Source organism: Equus asinus, chromosome 5, assembly GCF_041296235.1.
Source record: "Equus asinus isolate D_3611 breed Donkey chromosome 5, EquAss-T2T_v2, whole genome shotgun sequence".
NCBI lineage: Eukaryota > Metazoa > Chordata > Mammalia > Perissodactyla > Equidae > Equus > Equus asinus.
Window position 1 is genome coordinate 91,112,829 of NC_091794.1, and position 8,466 is coordinate 91,121,294.

General features: G+C 55.1%; 1 long non-coding RNA gene across 1 annotated transcript; it reads left to right on the forward strand.

Annotated features, from left to right (window-relative positions):
• Positions 1–768: 768 nt before the first annotated feature.
• On the forward strand, positions 769–4,377 carry LOC139045452 (uncharacterized). Its single transcript, XR_011503779.1, has 3 exons — positions 769–949; positions 1,205–1,292; positions 4,267–4,377. It is a non-coding gene; the product is annotated as an uncharacterized lncRNA (long non-coding RNA).
• The last annotated feature ends 4,089 nt before the right edge of the window (positions 4,378–8,466 follow it).

The following is an 8,466-nucleotide window of genomic DNA, read 5'->3' on the forward strand; positions in this document are numbered from 1 at the left end:
TGTTGTTCCTCTTTCTTAGGAAGGCAGTGCAAGGAGGAGCGACTTGTCTGTCACTCTGGGGACAATATCCAAACATGCCCCATAATATTGGACCCCAGGAACTTCCCCTGGGGTCAGACTGTGAGCTTGATGGAGTTACTCCTGGGACTGAACACAAACACAGATTTATTTACCCACCACACAGGAGGGCAGAAAACTGGAAACGCTAGGCTTGTGGCATGGGAAGAGGTTTATTATCGAAAGGCAGCCAGACAAGGAGATGGGAGTTAAAACTCAGAGCCACCTCCTTGAAGGGAAAAAGGTAGGGGTTTTAGGTAGGGGAGGGGGAACACGTGGCCTTGCTGGCTGGCACCTTCCACCAGCCCGTGTTTGGCCTTGAAGACCAAATTTCTTTTCCCTGACTATCTGGACTTTTCTGGTTAGTTTTCATCTGCAGCCTGCGTTTGGCCTTGTGAGGCTGAATCTTGATGTCTGGACCTTGACTCCCTGGGAAAGACAGCTCCCTCCTAGACTGAGGAGGGACAGAAAGACCCGGTTAGTTTTAAACAACGGGTGATTATACTGAATACGCACAGCTGCAGTTAGCAAAGCTTCTCTCAAAGTTTTCGCCCCAGGGAAGATTTTTAGCTTTTTCATTCTCGGATTCACTCCCACCATCTGGGACGCGTCTGTCTCATTAAAGCTTCCAGGGTCTACTCCTCCCTAATCTGCATGACGTCATCAGCCTGGTGTCGTGTGAAATGCTGAGCCATTGAGGCCCTCTGGTCCAGATTGTGTCCTGGCAGGAGGGTTGACACAGCCCTGAGGCCAGACAGGGCATCCTGCAGTCCCAGCTGAGACAAAGTTGCCGGAGCAACAGCGGCATCCAGAGCCAGGAGCTGTGTCGATCTTCTCCCCCAGGAGAGATACCACATCTGGAATGGCAGGTGCATCTGGAGCCACCTCCCGAGTAAGTTGATAAGAATTCATGGCCCTTCTCTAGGATCTGTCTGCTTCCTACACAGGACTCGCAGACAAGTCAGATGGAAAATGTGGAGCGTGTGACAGGAATGGCCACCTCAACACCTTTTAGCGTTTCTGGGCCTTCAAGTGTGGGAAGGTTCTTTCCTCAAACAGGGGAGCAGAGTCTGCCGTCGGCGGTGAAGGAGGCTCGGGGACACTTGGCAGTTCGAGGTCCTCAGATTTTTCCTGCTTCTCTTTCCAGGTCTCAGGATCCCTCTCTTTTTCAATCCATGCCTCATCGATTTCACGTACGGGATTTGCAAGGCTGGGAGTCGAGTTCAACTTACATGGTAATTCTGCCATCCACAGGACTGGATTGCAACGTGCTGTGGGTTCCATCTTGGGCCTGATTTCCCTGTGGCTACAAAGGTGACATGTTTCTTGAGGGCCTTCCTAAGCCTCTGGTTTTCTGAAGATGCCTTGATCTGAGAGTTTTAAAGTCCTGAGCTTGTCATTCTCTTTCCATACTCTCCCCAGAGCAGTCAGGGGTGGCCATCACACCCCACACTTCTTGTCATCGGCACCAATACTAACGGTCAAGTGCTGTGGCCACTTGGTCTACTAAAGGCGAACTTTCAAGTGACATTCCATCTCGGGCAAACCCAAGGTTCCTTAGCAAGACTGACTCTCCAGTAGTAATCACACAGAGAGGAGGGTTCATATAGATGCTGGTCCTGGAAGGGTTGACAGGGCTGAACTTGACTTTGTACCAGACACATCAGTTCAAAACCAGCTCCAGCACCTCCCAGCTCTGTGATACTCAGAGAGGCAGGTAACCTCTCTGTGACTCAGTTTCCCCATGAATAAAATGGGGTTCATCCCTGATTAAGGACTGCACTAAGTAAAGTATGTGAAAGTGCCCATCACAGAGCCTGGCACTCATGTGCCCTCCCTCGGCGGTGCTGGCTTCACCCCGACTCCCTCTCTGACCTTGAATGAGTGCCTGGGCCTCTCGGGGCTCTGTTTTCTCATCCGTAAAATGAAGGGGCTGGGGCTGAGGTTCAGCTGGGATGTGCCGTGAAACATCCCTTAAAAGAAACGGGCAGGTCGGGACTGGAAGGAGGGGTTGGGGAGGCCAGGCTGCTTTGGAATCTTCTGAGCTGTGCGCTTCACCGAGAACGTGCCCAAATGTCAGACAGCTCACACTGCAGCCACCTTAACCTTCTCTGTCCTCCCCACTAATGTAGCCCCCGGAGCACAGCCTGGTCTCTGTTCTCTTTGATGCGCTGACTCTCAGCACTGCTCAGTCACAAGAAATTGCCGCGGGCAGCGTGCTCTGTGCACTGAGATTTGGGCGAAAAAGGAAACTTCAAATTAAGTCCATCACGACGATTAGATTTATAAGCTCTGGGCCTTCCAGGGGCCTGAGTGCCTGAGATTCTAGAATCTTCCTGTTCTGGCTGGAGTTACGTGTTTAAACCTGTAGGAGCCCAGGTTTGGGGCGCTGGAGATGCTGCAGAGGCCGGATTCCGTGGGGCGTGCTGCAGTGCAATGGTCAGCAGAGCAAGGGCTTTTCGAGTTCCTGTTCTGCCAACTACAACCCCCCTGGGGTTACTTAGATTCTTTGAGACTCAGTTTCCTCCTTTGTAATATTACTATCGACTGTAATCGACACCAGCTGTTTTTGTCCCCTTGTCATCCACTCCCCGCTCCGTGTATAGCAACTTCGTTTAGGACACTAAGCGTCCAGCACTCCCCAGGCCAAGAGATTCAGACAGGGTTACTAATCACAATCCCTGCCCCACCTCCTCTCCTTAAAGACAGCCAAAGGCCCAGCCAGACCAATCACAGTGCCCTGACCTCTGGAAACAGCGACTGGTCCAAGGAATGGGCCTGCCACCCGAGTCAGGCCAATCAGAATCCCTGGGATTTGATATCTGGCTATTGGGAGAGAGCAGCTCTTTCCTATGGAGTCCCAGATGGGGTGATGCAGGCTTGTAGCTGCCAACAGTTATGACGTTTCCGTCCCCTCCCTTGCTTGCCCCATGAAGAATTCCAGCAGCAAAGGAAGAGAAAGAGCCACTCCAACTTCCATCACAGACAGAGGGAAGCACCAGAAAGAGATGTTAAGAAAAAAAGAGACCCAGTGCTCTAATTTGAGCCCCTGGATCCAGCCATGCCTGAGGCAGGCCTGTCTCTGCTCATCCCAGTTCGATAAGAAACTGAACCCCCTCTTAAGTTTGACCACTTTGGATTTGGTCTCTGAGAATAGTCCTAATCAGCACCCCTACTTCTCCAGGGGTTGTTGGGATCAAATGAGATAATTAAAGGAAAGGACTTAGACTGCTCAGTAATGAGGGCGTTTGTAACTGCCCTTGTCACAGGCCTTTGTGTGTTTGTCTGGAGCACAGGATTGGGTTCCACTCCCTTCTGTGGTCCCGGTTCCTCACACCCATCACCTAGGAAGAAAACATGGGCATTCCAGGAGAGGGGGCCCACGTGAGCAAAGGTGAGGCTGTGGGCAAGCAGGGCCAGACTCACAGGCACTCGGAGCCGCTGTCCCTCTGCATCCCGCGCAAGGGACCTGACAGGTCCCCACGTCCTGACCCAGCCTGGCTTCTGGAGGAGACAAGAATGACCTCTTTGTCCCAGCTCGTGCACAGGGGATCATAACCGCACTGGCCCTTCGTCCGCCTGGCCTCCCCAGGGTGTCCTGTGGCTCACATCGTGCATCCTTGTCCGAGCTCTCACACCTGTTCCACCCCTGGGGGCAGGCACCTGTCCCCGCTCAAATCCTGGGGGGTGCCCAGGCTGATGGGGCCGTCAGTGCTGGGCCCAGCTGGGGTCTCTCGGCTCCTCCTTGTTCCTCAAATGGAAGAGGCTCAGAAGGGGTGAGTGCCACGGTCCTTCAGGACCAACTCACTTGTTCTACAGAGGGAGAAACTGAGGCCCAGAGAGGGTAAGGGGCTTGTCCAAGGTCACACAGTGAGGCAGGAGCACTGTTATTAAGGTTCTTAGCTTTCTTGTGGTCTCTTCCCTGGCCCAAGTCAGAATTTATCATTCTCTCCATTCATCCATTTGTTCATTCATTCATTCACTTACGACTGAGCTTTGACTGAAGTGGTAGAGACAGAAAGGGCCCCACCTTCCTGGGCCCCAGGCGGGTCCTCTGTGCCCCGCTGTCTCACTGTCTGCTCTGGGCTGTGTTGAGGAAAGCCTGGGCCCAGAAACTGGTCTCCTCTTCTGTCTCTTTTTACTTCTCCCCCATGTTGCTTCCAAGGATGTGACCTCCGACCTCTCAAATATTCCACTCTTTCCACAAAGCGTAACGGACATGGCGTGCCCTGCACTGGGCTGAGCACCTTGGGGAGGGAGCAAGGAGGGGCCAGACTTTTCCCAAGGACGTCACTGTCCAGAGGTGACCACACTCAAGGTGAGTTAATCCTGGCTCCAGACTCATGTGGGTTTTCATGGAGAAATGTCCAGCAACTGGTGGGGGGTCAGGAAGCCATGGGGGGGTGCATCATACTCAGGGGTCCAGGCCTGAGAGTCAGAGCCTGGTCAGTAGCAGATGGCAGAGCAGAGGCACGGCCACCCCTGAACCCGAAACAGCCTCAGGACTGATAGACTCAGGGAACCCCAGACCAGGAAGCCTCACCTTTGGAGGTCAACACACGACGTGAGACCCCGTAGGTCAGTTCATCCAGGGGTTCATGGAGGCTCCAGGGTCAGGCTGCACTCACCCGAGTTCCCCCTGGGAGTTGGGAGCAGCTCTAGGACCTGGAGCCCAGCCGCCTGCCAGCTCACGAGGGCCAGACTCTGCCCCTCGGATGGGCAGCTGCCCTTGGCCGTGGTCTGCAGCCTCTGCTGGGCTCGGGCAGAGAAGAGCAGCCGAGTGCACATCACGGCGGCCCAGGAACCCCCAGCAGCTGGCTAGCCTGGAGGCCAGGTGTCCTTCCAAGGATGCACCTAGGCCATTCAGTCGGGCTTTGGGGGAAAACACCCCGTGTTGAAATCGTGGCACCTCCTGTCCCTAAGAAGAGTGCCCCGGGCCCCTCAGCTAATCTTGCTGACCCTCAGGTCCCTGTTTGCCAAACCGGAGTTCAGGACACCTGCGCTGAGGACAAAACAAGAAGACGCCATCGTCTCCATCCCGAACCATCGTTTCTGAGCATGGCGCTGACAACCCCGTACCTGTCTCTGAATCCTCCCGACAAGGAAGGTACGTCATTGGCCCCCTTGGCTCACGAGGAAACTGAGGTTCTGCCAGGTGAGGGGTGCACCTTGAGTCCATGGCTATGAGCGGCGAGGCCAGGACACACAGCCAAGCTCCCCTCAGCCCTGCCTGGGTCCCCTACCCTCAGCCTCATCCTTCTGCAAAGATGAAATGCGTGTCATTAAGGGACCTCGTTTTCAGCAGAGCTGACGCAGAGCTTTTGGACAAGCTTTGAACCAGTCAGGGCTCGGTCACATGCAGCCTTTGTGATGGCCCTTGCTCAGCACGGGGACCACAGGGCCGGGCAAGCTGGTTACATGTGTTGAAATATTGCTTGATGTCGCTTGATGGGCTCTCTGTGAGGGGACAGATTGTCCTGACATATTGTCGGTGGAGGGAAGGGAGGGAGAGAGAGGGAGGGAGGGAGAGAGAGAGAGAAAGAGAGAGACAGGATATGCAGAGACTTTTATGGCAGGACATGGTGAATACTGAAATGAATGCTTTTTGTGAGACTATTGTCTAAGGGATTTTGAAAAGACAAGATCTCTCAGACCCCTCCCCCCAGCAGAAACAGGAAGGCAAATGCAGGGGTGGGGCCTGCAGGCCACTGGGGCTCCTGCAGAGCATGTGAGCAGGGGACCCCAGGGGGCCAGGTCTACACAGACCGCTGATCCAGGAAAGTCGGCCACGTACAGAGGCAGGAGCTGGGCAGAGGATGAGAGGATGGCTCCGCTCTCCCCTCCCGCGTGAGGGGCTTCTCGATTGTCCTCCACCTACAAGGGGGCAAGTTCTGTTAGCTGGCCGATGGGTGTGTGGCCCCTACCTCCCTTGGGGGTGTGAGGGATGGGATGGGGGCTGAGGGCACTCTCTGCCCATCCTCTGCCCTCAGAGACAATCTCTGGGTCTCTGACCACAGCCTCCATTATCATCTGGGAAACACTCTGATGTTTCCTTCCTTATCTATTATCTTATCCTAAGGAAGTGGCTTCCTTCCTTATCTATTGCTGCATAACAAACCACTCCAAAAGGCAGCCTAAAAGACAAAGAGCGGCCACGTGTCAGGGCCTGGTGGGGACGGCTGGTCTGTGCTCCCTGCCATATCAGTGGGGGTGGCTCACCTGGGACTGCAGATCATTTTCGGTGGCTCAGTCACATGGCTGGCAAGTGGGTGCTGCTGTCAGCTATGAGTTCCTGGCCTTGGACGGGCCTCAGTCCTCTCTGGGGCATTTCTATGGGATCCTCCGGCTTCCTTGCAGCATGGAGGGGCCTTCCAGACGTGAGCAACCCAAGACAGCGAGGTGAAGAATGTACTGCCCTGTATGACGTAGTGTCAGGAGTCACACAGCATCGCTTCCACTGTAGGCACGAGCCCACCCAGATTCAAGGGGAGGGGATGAAGACCCTACAACTCCGTGGCAGGACAGTCTCGTCACATTGCCAGCAGAGCACGTGGACGGGAGTTATCGTCAGTGCTGTCTGCGAAAGATACGATGTGCCCCAGAGGCACAGCTGGGTCTTGAACCCAGATCTGCGTGACCCCAGGCTGGCCCGCTGTGGGAAGGTCCTTGCCTGTGCAGAGTGAGGCGGCTGTGGACAAGCCTGTCTGGCCTTTCCAAGAACAAACAAAAGAACCAGATTTCTCTGCCCTGAGGCCTCCTCCTCACACTGGGTGTACAGACTGAGCACCACGACTCCAGGACAAATGCTTCCATCAGCCCCCCAGGGCCTGAGCTCCCCAAGGAGGCTGGAGCCAGCTCCTGGCACCACGCACCACTCTCAGGGGCTGGGCTGCTGGAGGACTCTCTGGTCCTTTCCTCAGCTAGGTCCCCTTGACTCTGGGCCACCCTGGAATGGTGCTCTTCTAGAAGTCAGCTCTGGCACATCAGTCTTCCCCATCTCAGTAAAGGGTGCCGTAACCACCCAGAGTCTAGGAGGCCTTCTGAACCCCCCCATTCCATCCTTGGACGTGTGCTGGGGATTGTCCCTGACCGTGGCCCCTGAGTCACCCACCCCTCTCACCCCGGCAGCCTCCTATTCTCAGTCAACCCCCGCTCTCCCCTCACGGCTGCCTAACCGCACCCCTCCATCCACTCCGGGAATCGGCCTGAGAGCTGCTCTGAAGAAGTCAGTTAGATCCTACTCCTCCACATCTTAAAATCTCTGACGTCCCACTCTTCTAGCACAATCTCACATCCCCTGAGGCCTTGATTAATTTGCCTTCTCACCTTATCCCCTTCCCCGTGTCCCCATTCTACCCTCCAGCCTTGGTGGCCCTTGTCCTGGTCCTCACACGCACCCAGCTCTTTCCTACCTCAGGACCTTTGTTTCGGAGCTCTTTGCATGGCTAGTTACTTCTTATGCTTCAGATTTTAGCTTAAATGCCACCTGCTGACATCTCTCAGCGTCCTATCCAAGTAGATCCTGGCAGACACGCTAGATGCCCCATTATTCATTTTCCCTTTTTCCCTAGAAATGCAAACTGTGGTTTACGGCAAGCAGGTAGCCTTGTAAACAGAGCATTCTCCAGCCTTCTCTATTTCAGCGGGGGGTGGTCACAGAGGCTCCGCTGAGCTGTCCTGGGGACGCTGGGGAGAAGCGCTCAGGTTCCAGATGTCTTTTGAAGGTAGATGATTTGCTAGAAGACTGGGCATGGGGTGTCCTACACGGGGTGTGAGAGAAGGAGGGAGATAAAAGTGACGCCAAGGTTTTGGCCCAAACGTCTGAAAAGAGTGGGCTCACTGAGCCGGGGGCGCCTCGGGACAGCAGGTTTGGGGAGGAAGCTGCGGAGTTACTTTGGGCCGTGGTGGGTCTGGGGTGCGCGTTAGACAGCCAGGCACAGGGGGGCCAGGAAGCCAGGCGTCGGCACCTGGAGCTGGGGGGTCTGGACTGAAGGCGCACATTTGTGAGATGTCAGTTCATAGATGGCACTTAAAACCCAAGACTGGACGAAATCACTGAGGGCTCAAGGGTAGAGAGAGCAGATGAGCAAAGACCGACCCTCAACACTGAGAAGTTAGAGACGGAGAAGGGAAGACCGCGAGGGTTCCGAGAAGCCAAGTGGAGGAAACGCTTCAGGAAGGAGACGGCCGACTGTTTCCGAAGAAACTGATCTCCAGGTCTGATGAGGACTGAGGATTGAAACAGGATTTAGTAACGTGAGGTCAGAGGTGACCGTGAGGCCGTTGCTGGCAGCGGGGTGAGAGGTGACGGGGAGGCTGTCGTTGGCAGGGAGGTTGTCAGTGGAGCAGCAGGAGTGAGATCCTGAGGGGAGTGGGTTTGAGAGAGGTTGGGAGGAGAGGAGTTGGGAC